Source organism: Macaca nemestrina, chromosome 12 (genome assembly GCF_043159975.1).
Source record: "Macaca nemestrina isolate mMacNem1 chromosome 12, mMacNem.hap1, whole genome shotgun sequence".
Taxonomy (NCBI): domain Eukaryota; kingdom Metazoa; phylum Chordata; class Mammalia; order Primates; family Cercopithecidae; genus Macaca; species Macaca nemestrina.
The window spans coordinates 78,267,077-78,284,510 of NC_092136.1; the positions used below are offsets into that span (position 1 = coordinate 78,267,077).

At 45.3% G+C, this 17,434-nt stretch overlaps 1 protein-coding gene and 1 long non-coding RNA gene across 26 annotated transcripts in view; one reads left to right on the forward strand and one right to left on the reverse strand.

The window, feature by feature from the left end:
- LOC105468948 (teneurin transmembrane protein 4) overlaps positions 1-17,434 on the reverse strand; it is a 3,228,145-nt gene that overhangs the window by 392,392 nt on the left and 2,818,319 nt on the right. The gene's annotated exons all lie outside the window — the stretch shown is intronic.
- On the forward strand, positions 1,409-7,905 carry LOC112424442 (uncharacterized). 2 transcript variants are annotated; one of them, XR_011611222.1, is made up of 4 exons: positions 1,409-1,493; positions 3,450-3,572; positions 6,913-6,969; positions 7,825-7,881. It is a non-coding gene; the product is annotated as an uncharacterized lncRNA (long non-coding RNA). The 2 variants fall into 2 exon arrangements; XR_011611223.1 differs by lacking the exon at positions 6,913-6,969 and having other exon boundaries at positions 7,825-7,905.

Sequence of the window (17,434 nt, forward strand, 5' to 3'; positions counted from 1 at the left end):
TCTTGGGCAAGTCATTTGTCAATCTCTTTTTTTTTTTTTTTTTTTTTGAGACAGAGTCTCTCGCTGTCACCTTGGTTAGAGTGCAGTGGCACAATCTTGGCTCACTGCAACCTCTGCCTCCCGGGTTCAAGTGATTCTCCTGCCTCAGCCTCCCGAGTAGCTGGGACTACAGGTGCCTGCCACTGCACCCGGCTAATTTTTGTATTTTTAGTAGAGATGGGATTTCACTATGTTGGCCAGGCTGGTCTCGAACTCCTGACCTCAGATGATCCACCCGCCTCGGCCTTCTAAAGTGCTGGGATTATAGGCATGACCCATCATGCCCGGCCTCATTTGTCTCTTGAAGCCCCAGATTTCTTATCTCTACAGCAGGAATGAGAATACCTATCTCACAGGAACATTGACAAAATAACAGATATTGAAATCCCTTAACACAACTCTTGGCACATTGAAGGCATTCAAAAAAAAAGAAAAATCAAAGAAACAATTTACTTTTATTTTTCCTGGAGAAAATTCTTTTTAAAACTGGCCCAAGGCATCTTCACTCATGAATGTGAATACATTTTTGTATCTGTTTACAATCTACAACATCCAAAGAGTGGCCTTTGGGGATGCAGGCTCTTGTTTTGAAATCACTTTGAAGATGAAAAGGTGTCAAATCCTCCAGAGACTTGGTTGGTAGAAGTTAAGACAAATGTTTACTTTAATTTGATGAGTTATAATTTATTAAAGGCTTTTGGAAAATGAAAGTACTATTTACATTGTCACAAGGGACCCAACAGTTTGGAATAGTTTGTAGTTAATTCATTCATTTGTTTAAGAAACATGTACTGAGCACCTGGGTGCCAGTCCTCTCAGGGCTCAGGGTCTGAACAATGATAGTAACTTGGTTCTCACCACAAACGGGGCTATAGAAGCCCAGGGAGCAGTGACTTCCCTCAGTCGGAGGGTCTGGGCCTTAGGAAGGTGATCAGCAGGAAATTACTCCATTTTTGAAAGCACCCAGATTTATACACAATAGACCTGGTACCAAGAGATGTGTAACTTAGAATCCCTGGAGGTTACCCCTACCCCTTTAATTTCTTAGACACTTGGGAAGGGTAGGCAGACTCTCTTCTAAGCTTTCAGGCCCCAATATCCAAGTGCTTCATAGACACCTGGCTTTAGAGGTTCCACCGGTACTTCAGACTCAACAATGTCTAGCACTCAGCTTATTACTTCTCTCTACAGTCATGCTCCAGCATTTCCTTGCTGCATCCACACAGTTACCCTGCTATAGTCTGAAGGAGGTGGGGTCTTTGGGAGGTGATTAGGCCAAGAGGGCTCTTCCCTTATGAATGGGATTAGTGACCTTATAAAAGAGGCTTAAGGGAGCTTGTTCTCTCCTACCATGTGAGGACACAGAAGGCACCATCTGTGAAGCAGAGTGCAAGTCCTCACCAGAAACTGAATCTGTTGGTGCCTTCATCTGGAACTTCCCAGCCTCCAGAACTGTGAGCTATAAATTTCTGTGGCTTGTAATTTACCCAGTCTAGGATATTTTGTAGCAGCCTGAAGGGACTAAGACATGTCCCCGTCAAAATCCAGGCCACAAACCTGTGTCCATTTCCTTTCCTCCAACCCACATCTATTTAGTTACCAAATTTTAATCATTTCTTCCTGCTAAGTACCTCTTCAATCTGTCTGCATGATTACTATTCAGATTCCGGGAGCCACAGTCTGTCTCTATCTCTCCTCTGTCAGGTAGAACCAGGGTGATCTTCCTAAAATATGTAGGATCATATCCTTTCCTAGAAAGCTTTTCAGTAGCTTTCCCTCCCTACAGAATAAGGTTCTAACAACGACATGTGGTGCCCAAGCACGTCTTGCCACAAAAGTCACCTGCACTGAGCTCCCTCAGTCACACAGTACATGCATGTATGAGCATGCCGTGACATATCCTGGCTGGACTGCCAGCAACCCCACCCCAACCTGGGATATTCCAGTGAATGGCTCCCTCCTCTCAGAGCTCACATCATAATTCCTCTTTCCCCTCTCCAACACATTTTTTGATTCCCTCAGCTGTTAGTTAGGTCTGTTCACTTGTCTCTTCTGCTAGATAGAAACACCTCAGAGGATAACGTTCTATTGTGTTCATACCTCGGATCTTTTTATTCTATGTTGTGTAGAGACTTTGGGTGCTCATTGTATCTGGTTCTCCTCTGCTTCTGGCACATGGAAGGCACACATTTCCCTGCTCCTTTGTAGTTAAGTGGGGCCATATGAGTAATTCAGGCCTATGGGCTGTGAGAAGCAGCCAAAACGGGTATTTGCTCCAGAGTGGGTAGCTCCACAAGATGGTGGAGCTTCTGTTACCCTGGGTCCATGAGAGACTGTGTGGAACAAAGTCTCCCCCAGCCCCAAAGCATGTTGGGTACATAACATGAGAAATAAACTCTGTTAGGCCACTCATATATTAAGGTTGTTTGTCACTGCACCGTAAATTACCCGTGTGTTCATGTGTTGTTAATTTGGCTGTTAACCTATGCTTTCTAATACAGAAATTTTACTTTTGTCTATAATCACTAAAACAGAACATGAAAATATCAGGTTCTCTATAAACATCTGATGAATGAATGAATGGCTGAATGAACAAATAAGTCTAGAAAAATGAACATGAGATCTAGAGTCAAAAGAAAATAGCCTATAATAACCACCCCCATATCTCTTGCCCCCACAGTGGTATTCTTATCTCCATTTGGCCTCAGAGGCAGGATTTAACCTGTTGATTCCGCTCTCTAAAGTATCTCTGTACTGATGCCAACCCAAACTACATGCAGACCCTGGCTTATGGCTCACTGTCTAGAGAAGGGACACTGGTGACATATTTTGCTGATTTTGCACCAAGCCATAATCCCACTGACTTTGAACTTCATGCTTCCAGGGTTACATCTGGACTTGGTCCCAAGGATGGGGATTCCTGAGCTCCCTGAACCAATGGCTGCTAATTCTAACAGCTCTCCCAACCCCATCAGATTAAAGAATGGCCTCATTAGACCAAATATATTTTTACATGCAGGGAAAATATTCAATAATTATCCTTAAATCTTTCAACACATTTCAGTTAAGCACAAAAGCAGGGCTGTGAGTTTTGGATGAATTCTACATATTTTCAAAAACAAACACAAACATAAAGAATGTCATTCCAAAGTCACAGGTTCGTGAAATTACTGCTTGGCAAGAAGGTCAGGGCACTAATAAAAACGTCTAGCAGGAAGAATCTAGCTAATCAGGTCAGAGGGATCCCTGTGCAGCAGTGCTGAGAAGGGAATAGGGTGGAGCACCTAGGAGGCGGCAGGACTGGGTAGGGAAGATGGTAGAGCCTTCAGCCAAAGGACGCAGAGGAACTGTCCTTACCCAAGGTCTGTTTTGCTAACATGTCAGTAATACATGATTTCTGTAACCTCTAGCTGTGCTGTGCTTAAGTTAGCTTGTGAGTGCTGGGCCTGAAACTATTACGGAGGAAGCACATCGTACTAAACACAGAATGGGTTCATATCCTATTACATTCCTTAAGAGCTGTGTGGCTTTGGGTAAGTCTCCTGTTTTTATGATCTTTTAGTTTTCCCATATATAAAGTAGGGGTGAATATAACATCCCAGTGATTTGAGGATTACACAGACTACTTGGGTTAAAATGGAAAACACACTTCAGCAGCATATTAGTCTGCATCCGCTAACCCCAAACACATTTGTAGCCCTGTGGCCTGATCCCATGGATGTACTCAATAAATGAATGCTGAAGTGAATAAAGTGAATAAGGCCTTGGGTTGTGTTTTTAAAGTATGTTTATTATAGAAAAGTATACATAAAACTCATCATTTTAACTATTTAAAAGCATGTAATTCAGAGGCATTTAGTACACCCAATGTTGTGCAACCCTCTTTACTACCTGGTTCTAGAACATCTTCGTCACTCCCCAGAGAAACCTCCATACCCATTAAGCAGTTGTTCTCTTTCCACATCCCCAAGTCTATGATGATTTTAGCTAAAATCAATACTTTAAAACATGGCTGGAGGATATTGCATTGGTGAGAAAGTTGGCAGGGGCTGGTCGGGCAAGAATTGATTTCCTGAGTGTCCACTGCGTGCTCCTCTCTGTGGGAGGCACAGGTAGATGCACGATCACAGCTCCACTGGGCATGTGCAACACTATGAAGGAGGTTGTGATCCGGAAATGTGAAGAAGCACAGTGGAGTTGGAAGCTGAATTAAGGGAGAGTGGTGAGAGACAGGGTCAGTGGAAGGGGCTTGGTGCAGTGAGATTGGGATTTAAGTCCGTGAGTCGACGACTAGAGGCTCAGCCCTTTCCTCTCCTACCTAGTGTGGTTTGAGGATGCTTTTAGGAGGAGAGAGACAAGGAGACATGCACCCCAACCCCGTACTGACAGGTCTGCAGTGAAGGGCCCTGGCCTGGCTGCTACTGGAGCTCAGGCTGCAGAGGAGCTCAGGCTGCAGAGAAGCCCGGCTTGGAGGCAGGCAGCCACAGACAGTTAATGAGTGATTTATTGGTGCTGCTGCGGAAGCAGCTTCTCTGGGACCTGTTCCTAATTAACAACCACCAACTGGATGATGCCTCTTTTTTTTTTTTTTTTGAAATTAGAAAAAGCCCCCAAAGCCCTTCTTCCTCATCTTAGTGGGAAGAAATACTTCACCTTTGCCTGCTGGTTAATTCTAAAATACAACAGGTATTTCGCAGAAATCCCCACCCACTCCTTCACTCCAGTGCAGACACGCACAAACACACCCTCATGTGGAGTCAAACCCACACACTCTTGCTCACGTGTTCCCCACACAGTCACACATTTGTTCCTGTGCTAACGTAATTGCACTGACATTGTCACACACTCACACTCATATGCTGTCGAGTGCATCTGCACTTTGTACTTGCAGTCGCTCTTACACACGCATTCCCACACAGCCACATCTCCTGCTGTTCTAGGCAAGGCCACAGGGTCACACACGGTCTCAGGCAGGAATCTTCCCTGTGGCATCACGTCTCTGGTGAAGGGGCTGACTCACTTAGAAGGGGCCTAAGATGGTGTGTCCTGGCCCAGCCTGGTCAGCTGTGAGATGCTGTGAGCCAGGGAGATAGGACAGAGTTGTAGCCAGGCCTCAGGGGCCCAGCATGGAGAGTGGCAACTGCTCCATCATTCAGAACAAAACAGTTTCTTCTGTTACAGTTCATGGGGCACCAAAAAACTGCAAACTTAAGACCCAGGCTTCCGAGGGGTGGGGAGTTAACAGAGCCTGTCATAGTGCCTGGCACCTAATGGGGTGTGCCTGGCATCTGTTATGGGATGAACTCTTCCCCCCCACAAAAATGACATGTTGAAGTGCTGGCCCCCAGAACTTCCAAATGTGACCTTATTTGGAAAGAGAGTTGTTGCGGATGTAATTAGTTAAGATGAGGTCATAGCAGAGGAGGGTGGGAATCTACTCCAATATGACTAGGTGTTCTTATAAGACAGCAGCCACATGAAGACAGCACCATGCAGGGAGAATGAATCCATGTGACAATCCAGGCAGAGACTGGAGTGATGCAGCTGCAAGCCAGGGAATGCCAGAGATGGCGGCAAGCCACTGGAGCTAGGAAGAGGCAGGGAAGCATTCCCCTACAGGGTGCAGAGAGAGCATGGCCCTGTCCATATCATTATTTCAGACTTCCGCCCTCCAGAACCATGAGACAACGAATTTCAGTTGTTTTAAGGTACTTGGTTTGCGGTAGTTCGTGACGGCAGCCCTAGGAAATGAATACAACACCCAGTAAATATGAGTTCTATTCTCTGGTTTCTTCTTTCTGGGCCTCTGTCTGGTATTCAGAAACATGGGCTTGATGATTCATCAAGATGCGATGAGAACCCATTCTAATCTATACACACTTATGGAATTTTATGTGCCAGGCCCTGATTACACAGAGATAGATTAAACCATGGCTTTGCCTAGATTGACACAGATCTGTGAAAAGGTTGCACGGTATTATCTTGAAATAATACTTAATTAAAAGTAACGGCAAAACCCGCAATTACTTTGCACCAACCTAAGGTAAAGTGGACCACCGAAGAAAAATAATACCTCTGACCAAGAGACAGACTTAAAAAGGACTTTGAATTCTCCCTCCCTCCACAAAACAATGCTGGACCTCTGACAGGGATGACGAGGTCACCCATCAGTTCCACTTAAAAGGTTTCACCCCAGCTTTTGAGCTCTAGATATTGAGTTTCATGAAGACACTGTTGTGGTGGAATATACAAAGCTAATCAATAGTGGGCAGCTCTTTTTCATATTAATTAGCCAGCTGTGCAGGAATAAAAAATACATCAAGCTCACTCGTGCTCTCTGGGGATGCTCACTTTGCTGGTGCAATGACAGCAGCTCCCGGGAACCACCACTCCCTGCCAGGGCCTCGGCTTCTGTGGGCCGTGACAGTCTGTGGTCCTGGAAGTGCTCTGTCTGTGAACACACTTCGGATTTGTCTCAGAGCTCTTAGGCTCCTTGGACTGAGACCAGTCTCAGCTAACAGCTCGGCAGCCCTTCTCTTTCAGTGCCCATGTGTCAAGGGGGCCTAGGGTCGTGGGAGAATGCAGGTTTGGAGTCAGGCAGATATCTGCATTTGAATTCAGCCTTATTAGGAAGGTGGACTGAGGACTGGCACTTAATTTGTTTGAGCTCCTATTTCTGTAACTGCAAAAAAAGAAAATACCAATTTTGTAGAGATTTTAAGAGGAGAATGAAATGAGATGGTATATTTAAATAGGCTTATGTAATATCTGACCTGTAATAAGTACTAAATAATAATTATTAAATCATTATTGAATAGCACTTAATTAATATGATAGCACCTATTAAGTTATTTTCATTATTATTTTTCCTAGACACAGATTTATCATGGCCACAGGTCACTGAAAGCTCTTGAAGCCCTGTCATACCTGGTACAATTTTTCTTTTCATTTGTCTCTTGGTTTGGGATAAGAAAGCAAAAACCAGTCCCTGACAGCCAGGAGCTGACCTGGCTCTCACAGTGAGGCGGTGGCATTCCCCTGCTGAATATCAACAATTTCACATACCAACCTCAGACAAGGCAACTCTGACTAGAATGGATCAAGACAAAAATAAGGTCACTCTACAGTCATGTCTGAACTCAGACAAAAAACACAATAACATTGCTCAAACCACACAATGACCAAACACTCCCCATCCTGCCTAACATGAGTGACTGCCACCTCTTTTCCAGTGACCACTTTAACTCCACATCATTCTTCCTGCCTTCTACGCAAGATTTATGAAGATATCCTGGCAGAAAATTGCCTATTCCCTGACAGTATCCAGTCTAGAGCAAAGCCCTGATCCTGGACCCCGCCCCCAAATCATGTGACACAAGGCCCAAGCCTGCACATCCTTTCTAACACCCTCTACCCAGACCCTAATGGCTCTGCATCGGGTGGTGCTTCTGTGCTGCAGACAGTTCGTGATCACGTCTTTGTTCAGCTGACTATATGTGAGTTTCTGGTAGTCTTTGGCTGGATTGTACTAACGGAGGTTTCAGTGTTACCCTGACCTAGGAGGAAGACTGATTTGGAGTAGCAACACATCTGGGCCTTTTCTGGTCCCATCTACCAGATAAAGCCTTCTCCCTAGCCTACTTTCTCTAGCAAACAGGGATCCTGACTCCACAACCTTTAAGTTGCCTCTTTTGCCATTGGAACTCCTGAAAACCACATTACAGGATGGGCAGGGGGTGAGAGGCCATTCTGGTAAGCATTCTTTTGCCTGTGGTCCCATCCCAGATCTCCCTTGGTCGCTGCTTAGAACTTCAGGGGACCTTAGGCATCGTTTCATCCTGTTGCCCAAGCAGAGCTGGATTTCTCCCGCTGATTCTCTGGCTGCTGGTTACCCAGAGGAGTTCCCAGCACTGATGTATGTGTAGGTAGGTGTCTGTCTTCTGTACACCATGAGCCCCTGGGGTAGAGAACATGGCAGCTCCACTTAGCCTTCCTGCAGCCAGGCAGCACTAGCACCTTGCCTGGCACAGATGGCTGAATGGGAGCAGCACATAGATAGTCACCGGGCAGCACAATTCCCTCCCCTAGTCCCCAGTTCATCAATACAACTATGGACCAAGTAGCACTGGCCCACTGTGAGGGTCGTTTGGACAAGGCTTTCCCCCGCCTACTCAGGATGCATCATTTCATTTTTCTCTCTACTTTCATGATCAGTACTAGCAGCAAGCTTTATCAGAATTTCTCATAAAGTTTATAATCACTCTCTAAGAGTTACTGCATGAAGGACGATGAGTAGAGAAAGAACTACAAGGCTGGCCTGAGAAGTATATACTAGGGGGTCTGTTGGGGCCACTCACGAATCAAATAGGAAGGCAGTCCAAGAGGCAGGGGGCAGAAAGGAGTTAACATAGCAGGCCGGAGACCGCGTCCTTAGAAAGCTCTGCTTGCAAGGCTGGCCTTGGGCTGGTGCCTGAGAACCTGGCTGGTAAACAGTTGCCTAGGTCCTAAATGATAGGAGGGGCTATCTGTGCCTAGATTGTATTGTGCCTAGATTGTACCAATAATGAGTTTATGTTAAACACCTTATTTCCTTCTGGGAGTCTGGAATTTGGTACATGCTAGGCAGAGGGCACCTATGTGACTAGCCCCTGCTTAACACTTAGGGCCCTGAGTCTCTCCTGAGCTTCCATGGTAAACAGCACTTTGTAGGTGTCATCACAGCTCCTGGCTGCAGGAACAGAGCACTTCCTGCATGACTCTGCTGAGAGAAAAACTCTCGGAAGCTCTGGCCCAGCTTCCTTTGATCTTTGTCCCATGCACCTTTTCCCTTTGCTGATGTGCTTTTCTTTCCCCTTTGCTGTAACAAATATTAATTGTGAGTCCCACTCTATGCTGTGTCCTGCAAGTGCTTTTAGCGACTTGAGGAACCTTGGACACATCTGAACCCAGGCTCCAAGGCCAAAGGGCCACTGTCTGTCAGGATTTAGAGCCAGGGCATGGGCTCAGGTGCCCCGGACCGGGGAGATGATGTCATGATTTATGAAATGTCAGGTGTTAAAGGGCATTGTGAGCTATTATGCACTCCCTAAATGTGAATAATAATGGCCAGGCTGCCAGAGCAGACTCTTGAAGAGCTTTTGAAATCTGGCTGGGGAAAAAATGACACAATCTTTTTTCAAAATAAAATCCATCTTTTAGCACTAGCTCTAGTGTTGAGGTTATAAATTATTGAAGGCTGTGGATGCAGGTAGAGAGAAGGGTAAATCCTTTGGGCTTAAATGGTTTCCCTCTTTTTGCTACCAGGTGAGGCTGCATGCAGAGTGAGAGATGCCTGGAGGCGCCTCACTTCTAATTGCTGTCTAACTTCTGACTTAGCCCATTTGGTTCCTATTTGAAGCACCTTCTTCTGTACTTTCACAGCCCACTTCACACCCATGAGGGCTCTTCTCTCCTCCCTCTTGCATCTTTACAAGGAGCTGGAACTGCAAAAAATTTCCCTTTGTTTATACCATGCTTTGAACCTGGTGTGTTCCATACACTTATTTCCTTTTTGGAGGCACATTCAGGAAAGCAATTTGTTTTGTAGTTAAGGTACTACACAAACTAAGTACAGCAAACTCATTTAGGAGCCAGGCTGTGAGTGATGGCAGAAAGAAAATCCCTCTTCAGTGTTTGGGACGGAAAGGGTTTGGCTATTTATTTGAAGGAGAGTTTCTTCCAGAAGAAGGATCCTTCTCACAGAGCAAACTGGGAGAAAGCGGCCTGAAGAAAATCAGGCTGACTGGAGCCTTTCCACACTTGGTCCTGGTACCTAGGGAATCGTCTCTGGCAGTTAGAGCCAGGCTGACCAGCTGCCAGAGAGAGTTATGAACAGCTGTGCATGGGTGTGGAGTCAGACAGACCTGGGGTTGAATCCCATCTCCGCCATGTGCCAGCTGCATGATCTCAAGAGCACTTCCAAACAAGAATGAGGGCGATATCTACCTCAAAGCTTGTCACAAATGTTAAACAAGATATGAAAACACTTGGTAAATCATGAAGTGCAATGCATTTAACAACAGCATACACTTATATAATACTTCCTGTGTGCCAGACACGATGCTAAGTGCTTTAGCTTTCTTACCTCATTTAATCCTTACAACCACACTGTGAGAGAGATACCCCATTTTACAGGTGAGAAGACCGAGGCATGGAGAGATGAAGAGACCTGCCTTGTTTAACACAAGGTAACATAGCTAATAAGTGGAAGTGCTAGGATTCCATTCCAGGCAGCCTGGCTCCAGAGTATGTGCTTATAAGTTGGAGTCACCAAGTGTGTGTTTGCAGTGGCTAGTCTGATACACTGACACCTTTTTAACCTGAAAAAGAACTGGCAGTCATTCACTCAAGTAGTTCTATATTCCTGTCTCCATCAGGTAATATGATTAGGGGTAAGAGCTCTGGATTTGCATAGCCCTGGGTTAGCTATCAGCTTTGTGACTGGCTAGCTGGCAAGTTCCTTATGCTTTTGAGGCCTCAATTTCATCAGCTCTAAAATGGGAATAACAACCCCTATTTTTCTTCTTCAGCTTTCAAGTTCAGGGGTACATGTGCCAGATGTGTAGGTTGGTTACATAAATAAACGTGTGTCATGGTTAGCTATTCTTCCTGATGCTCTCCCTCCCCATTGCACCAACCTCCGACAGACCCCAGTATGTGTTCTTCCCCGCAAAGTGTCCATGTGTTCTCATCATTCAGCTCCCACTTATAAGTGAGAACATGCAGTGTCTGATTTTCCGTTTCTGCAGTTTGCTGAGAATAACTGCTTCCGGCTCCATCCATGTCCCCACAAAGGACATGATCTCATTCCTTTTTATGGCTGCATAATATTCCATGGTGTATATGTACCACATTTTCTTTATCCAGTCTAACATTGATGGACACTTAGGTTGTTCCATGTTTTTGCTATTGTAAATAGTGCTGCAATGAACATACGTGTGCATGTATCTCTATAATAGAATGATTTATATTCCTTTGGGTAGATACCCAGTAATTAGATTGCTGGGTCAAATGGTATTTCTGCCTCTAGGTCTTTGAGGAATTGCCACACTGTCATCCAAAATGGTTCAACTAATTTACACTCCCACCAACAGTGTAAAAGCATTCCTTTTTCTCTGTAAACTTGCCAGCATCTGTTGTTTTTTGACTTCTTAGTAATAGCCACTCTGACTGGTGAGAGATGATATCTCATTGTGGTTTTGATTTGCATTTCTCTGATGATCAGTGACGGTGAGCTTTCTTTCATATGTTTGTTGGCCACATGTATGTCTTCTTTTGAGAAGTGTCTGTTCATGTCCTTTGCCCACTTTTAAATGGGGAACAACCTTTGTTTTATAGGCTGATTATGGTAATGAAATGAATAATACATGCACACTATCTGGTTCACTGTAACTGTATAATAGTGAGCATTACTCCTGTAATTATTGACAGGTAGAGTTTATGAGTAAAAAGAAATAGAGAAAGGAGCAGGGGGGATGTGGCGAGGGAGGGAGGGAGGGAGGGAAAGAGGGGGGGAGGGAGGGAAAGAGGGGGGGAGGGAGGGAAAGGGGAGGGAGGGAGGGAGGAATAAGCAGTTAACAGCAGCATCCATCACAGCTTATACACCCTTTCAGAGTCCCCTGGGGCCGCCATCTGCTGGCGCCTCAGCCAATGGCAGCACTTCAGCTGCCACTGTGGCCAGTCGGTCCATTGAATTCTGCTGCCTAGCACCCATTAACTGCTTGTCTTGCCTTCCTCCCACAGACCACTCTGGAGACATGACTGCTAAGTACAGCCTGCCTGAGAGCCTTCTCAGGAAGCACTCCTGCTTAGAGACCAGGTATGTCTCCTTGCAGCTTGTTGGGAGGCACTGGCCAGCATGGTAACCCATCACCTCTCTCTGCTTCTCATCTTTCTTTGTCTCGTGTTCCTGAGTTTACTTCTCCTAAATAAAGCATCAGCTTTTAATCTTTGCCTCAGCTCTGCTTTCTAGGAAACCCAGACTAAATCAGGTTTATTAAGACAAGAAGATAGTAATTATATACACATACAAACTCTTTATAAACAAAATCTGATAACCAGTTGGGCACCCTCTAAAGGATCCTTAAAGTCAAAATTTGGCAGAGGCGGGACTTGAGGTTCTTGACAAGTTCATGGTTAGTTAGTTATCCAGGGCAAATGCATTATGAATGTAGGTTCCAGCCAGACCTGCAGCTTTATTTATTTAAGCTGTTAGTAATTCAAAGCTAAAGGCAATTGTAGTCTTCTCAAGAACAAGATCACTCCAGATGTCATGTCTGTTCTTACCTGAATCAGAGAAGGCATCTGTCACCTTTAACTTCTCCCTGCTTAAAATTTCCCTGCGGTACCTGTCACCTTCAGGACAAAGGCTGAACCCTTGAGCCAGCAATTCAGAACCATCCCCTGCCATGACAGAGCCCAGCTCTCCTCTCTGTCCTCATCTTTTCTTAATCTCACAGGCTTCAGCCATAATATATCTTTGCTATTTCCTAAACAGTCCCCACCAGCCAGGAGACAGACCCACGCTCTCTGACTGCTAGTCCAATGCCCCTTTGCCTCATTACTGCTGCTTCCCACCATCAGAGGAAGCCGGGCTTGTCACTTTGGGGAGAGTTTCGGGAAGGTCTGGTCATCTCTAAGGGCTCTTCCTGAAAGAGGTATTTTGTGGGGTATGGGTAATTGCTGCCTCCTGGGCTTCATGTATCAAACCCATATGAACACCTGGAGCCCCTCTTCATCCTTTGCTCCCTATGCTCCCTTCCAGACTGAAGTCAAAGGAAAGCAACCCATTACTATATGGTGCTCTGTCCATCTGCCTGGGTTGATTAGTGTGAAATTAAAGTTGTGGTAAGGATCTATGGGTTGGCAGAAGCCCAGATTTCTCTTGACATGCTAGTTTCATGTTGTGCCCATTGTTATCTGCTCTGGATTCCTCTCCAGTTGCCTTTGTGCTCAGTGGAGAGATCCAGGTGGGTCCATGAACCCAGCTTATGCCTCATCCAGCCCCTGTATCTTCCTAAGTCAGCTCTCCCTGTTTGGGGATGCTTTTCCTGCTGTCCTCACAGCCCAAAGCTACTCTACGACTTATTAATCATCCCAATGACCATTTACATAAGAGGGAGAGGGGAGAGGAGAGATATACAGGTTCTACAAATTAGGGATTCCAGCTTTATCATTGTACAAGCTGTGTGACCTTGATTAAGTCTCTGATCCCGGAGTCAATCTTCTTTCAGCTGAATCATGAGCCCCTGCCCAGATATTTAGTCATTCTCAGAAAGGGGACCCTAGAAATACTAGGCCAACAGTTTTTGACCAAGACTATTGCATCACAAATCATGGTATTTTTGAGCTAAGGGGTCCTTGAAGGAAGGGAATTAACATTCACAAGGTCCAGCCATATTCCAGGACCATCTTTTTTTTCTTTTCTTTTTTTTTTTTTTTTTTTTTTGAGACAGGGTCTTGTTCTGTTGCCCAGGCTAGAGTTCAGTGGTGCAATCATAGCTCACTGTAGCCTCGATCACCCAGGCCCCTATCTCAGTCTTCTGAGTATCTGGGACTTCAGATGCACACAATCATCCTTGGCTACTTTTTGTTGTTGTTATTTTTAGTTCGAGTTATCCTCCTACCTTGGCCTCCAACGTGCTGAGATTACAGGCATGAGTCAGGGTGCTTGGTCCCCCGTTACCATCATTTATGCTTGTTTTTCTAAAATCTATAATAATAAATATATTTTACATGACAGTCGAGTACATGTATTGTGTGTATAACTGACTGGCCGGGCACAGTGGCTCACGCCTGTGACACCAGCACTTCGGGAGGCCGAGGTGGGTGGATCATCTGAGGTCAGGAGTTTGAGACCAGCCTGGCCAATCTGGTGAAATCTTGTCTCTATTAAACAAAAAATTAGCCAGGCGTGGTGGCAGACACCTGTAATCCCAGCTACTTGGGAGGCTGAGACAGGAGGACTGCTTGAACCCAGGATGCAGAGGTTGCAGTGAGCCAAGATCACACCACTGCAGTCCAGCCCAGAAAATAAGAGCGAAACTCCATCTCAAAACAAACAAACAAACAAACAAACAAACAAAAAAACCAAAGTAGAACTGGAATAAAAATTTTATAAAATAATTCTTATCTTACTATATGCCCTACACTTTATTCTGCTTCTCTCTATTCTATTTATTATATTATTATTATTATTATTAATTTATTTATTTTGAGATGCAGTCTTACTCTGTTGTCTAGGCTGGGGTGCAGTGGCATGATCTTGGCTCACAGCAACTTCTGCCTCCGAGGTTCAAGTGATCCTCCCACCTCAGCTTCCTGAGTAGCTGGGACTACAGGCATGTACCACCACACCCAGCTAATTTTTGTATTTTATTTTTAGTACAGTCGGGGTTTTACCATGCTGGCCAGGCTGGTCTTGAACTCCTGACCACAAGTGATCTGCCCATCTCGGCCTCCCAAAGTGCTGGGATTACAGGTGTGAGCCACAGAGCCCAGCCTATTTAATATTATTGTAAATGGTGCTGAGCTATAACATTTATTTCGTGACTGGTTGACCCAGAGTTTCGAAAACACTGTCCTGCTCTTTCACATGCATGATCACCTTCCACCCTTATTACAACCTTAGGAGGTAGACATTCATTCATTCCCAGGTTGCAGATGAAGAAACTGAGTTTCTCCATTTCTTCATCTCAGTGAGATTTAGTAATTTGCACAAAATCGCCCAATTCCTAAGTAGCTGAGTTGGGATTCCAAGTTTGACTCCAAAGCCTATCCTCCTTCCAAGTTATTTCACTGTCTGAGATTCCACTGACCTTTTTTGGCTGATGGGGAAACTACAGTAATGCTCAGAGAGAAGTGACTAGGTCAAAGTCACACTAGGACTGGTGACAAAGCCTAAAATTGAAACCAAATTCATCTCTAGACTCCACACATCTGGCACTGGAACAAGGCTCCCATAGGCCGGAAGCTTCTTTCCCAATGTTGGTTATTCTCTTTCTTCCCTGAAGTCATCCTGGGTCAGATGAAGTTCAAGCAGCCTCAGAAACCACTCTCCTTGGACAAAGCAGAGCTTACTGACAGGGAAAAATGTTTCTGAAATATCTTTCGTCAGGAAGTTTGTCATCATGCACATCATTGCCTCCACTGGAATTGAAAGTTGTGTTGTCTCAAATTAAAAACAAAACTCTCATTTGCTGCACCTCTCTGCACACTCAGCGGGTCTCAACTGAGTTTCAGGAATGCAATCTGTCTTAATTTAGCATGGCTCTGAGCCTTCATTTTCCTCCATTTCCCTTTCAGAAGCAAGGTGCTGTTGTGTTAGTATGTGCTGCCACCAGGGAGAGTCACAGAGCTTGCCAGTGGGAAGTGGTTATAGGGTGCAGTTAATCTGGGCCAGGACTTCTTAAAGGGACTCCTAAGAACAACAAAGCTAGTAGCCGTCAGGTGTTGGCTCCCAGATCACAGGCAATTCCAGCCAATGTGGTGCTATGCAGAGGAGGCCCCAGGTCAAACTTCACTAAGGCAGCTTGAGGCAACCAAGCAGAAGGTAGGACTAAAATTATGGCTTAAAGGGAAGCTGAGATTGTATGAAAAAATGATGGTTCCCAAGAGTCTTATGTGGAAGATAAGGCAAGGCTGGGTGAGGGAGTCAGGCAGCAAGGTCAGAAACCAAGATGATCGGCAGCAGGATGGAGTGTGGTGGGAGGAGTGGGCAAGGGATGTGGCTCATCACCAAAGCCGTGGACTGAGAACAAGAAAGCACCGGGTGTGGCATGGGACAGGCCATGGCTAAAGGACCCTGAACTGGGCCAAGGTAGCAGTGAGGCTGGGAGAGGGATCAGGGGCGAGCCCCTCTTCCTTACAGTACTGGCAAGTCATTTTGGTCACAGAATATAAGAGTACTGAAGTCATCCTCAATGCTAACAAGATGGTGGGGAGCAGCAGGGAAGAGAAAGTTCTATCCACTTCCACAGGTACAGGTACTACCCTCACTGCCGCACCTCAGTGAACTACATCCCTTGCCCATTCCTCACCTATGGCTCACTCTGACCTGAGCACCTGTTGTTTCTCTCCTGCATGACTGCAATAGCTGCCTACTTCTGCCTACTTCAGCCTTTGCCTGTGAGTCTACTCTCAACACAGCTTCTAGAATGATCCTGTTCAAGTATTAGTCAGACCTCATCACTTCTCCATTAAGAACCCTCCGTGGCTCCCCGGCACTGGCCTGCACACACCCCTATCCCCTCCCCTCTTTGGCCTCCTCTACCATCTAGCCACTCTGGCTTCCTTGCTGCTTTTCAAACTAGCCACACACAAGCTTCTGCCTCAAGGCCTTAGCACCTGCCTTCCCTCTGCCAAGATTGCTTTTCTTCCAGATATCTTCACAGCCTGCTTTCTCACCTATCGCAAGGCTTTGTTCAAATGTCACCTTCTCTGTGAAGCTTTCTCTGGCCACCATTTTACAACTGCACCTCCCTTCCCCACTGCCCAGACACACCTTGGGACTCACTGTCCCCCTTTCTGTAACAACTATTATAGAGAAACATTCTATGTTATTTATTTTTTACCTTGTTCATCATCAATTTTCCCACTAGAATGTAATCTCCATGAGAGGGGGCAGTTTTGTCTGCTTTGATCATTGCTGGAACCCCAGTATCTAAAACAGTGCCTGGTATATAGTAGGTACTCAACAAATAGTTGTGGAACGACAGACAATCCAACTAACTTGCAAACCTTACCTCCCAGTACACTCTGCCCCAGTATTCCCAGGTGCATTCGCTTATGTTCTAGCCTCATGTGACACACCTTCTACTGGTTTACCCCCAAGTTTTGCCCACAAAGAATGCCCCCTCTTAACCCTCTTTGCCTGTTACAGTCCTTTCCAGCCCTCAAAACCTAGGGACCAGCACTGCTTCCATAAAGCTCTCTCAGATACCCTCTGATGGGATATTTCTCTTAACCCTCTAAAACATGTACTTCAAATGTCATTTCTCTAGCATGTCATAATTTCAGAGTAGCCCAGTATGATCTCTGGGTCCTGATTACTTCTAATAGTTTATGGGTTCCCTTTCTTTTCTGGAAGTTTCTAATATTGACAAAGAAGTTTATATTCTGGATATAGCTAGAATCATCTCCTAGACCTCATATATTTTTTGGGTTGAGCTAACATAAACATGTCTCTATAAAAAAAAAAAGACTGTAGAACATGGTGGTTGAGAAGGATAATGGGCCGGGTGCGGTGGCTTACACCTGTAATCCCAGCACTTTGGGAGGCTGAGGCGGGTGGATCACGAGATCAGGAGATCAAGACTATCCTGGCTAACACAGTGAAACCCCATCTCTACTAAAAATA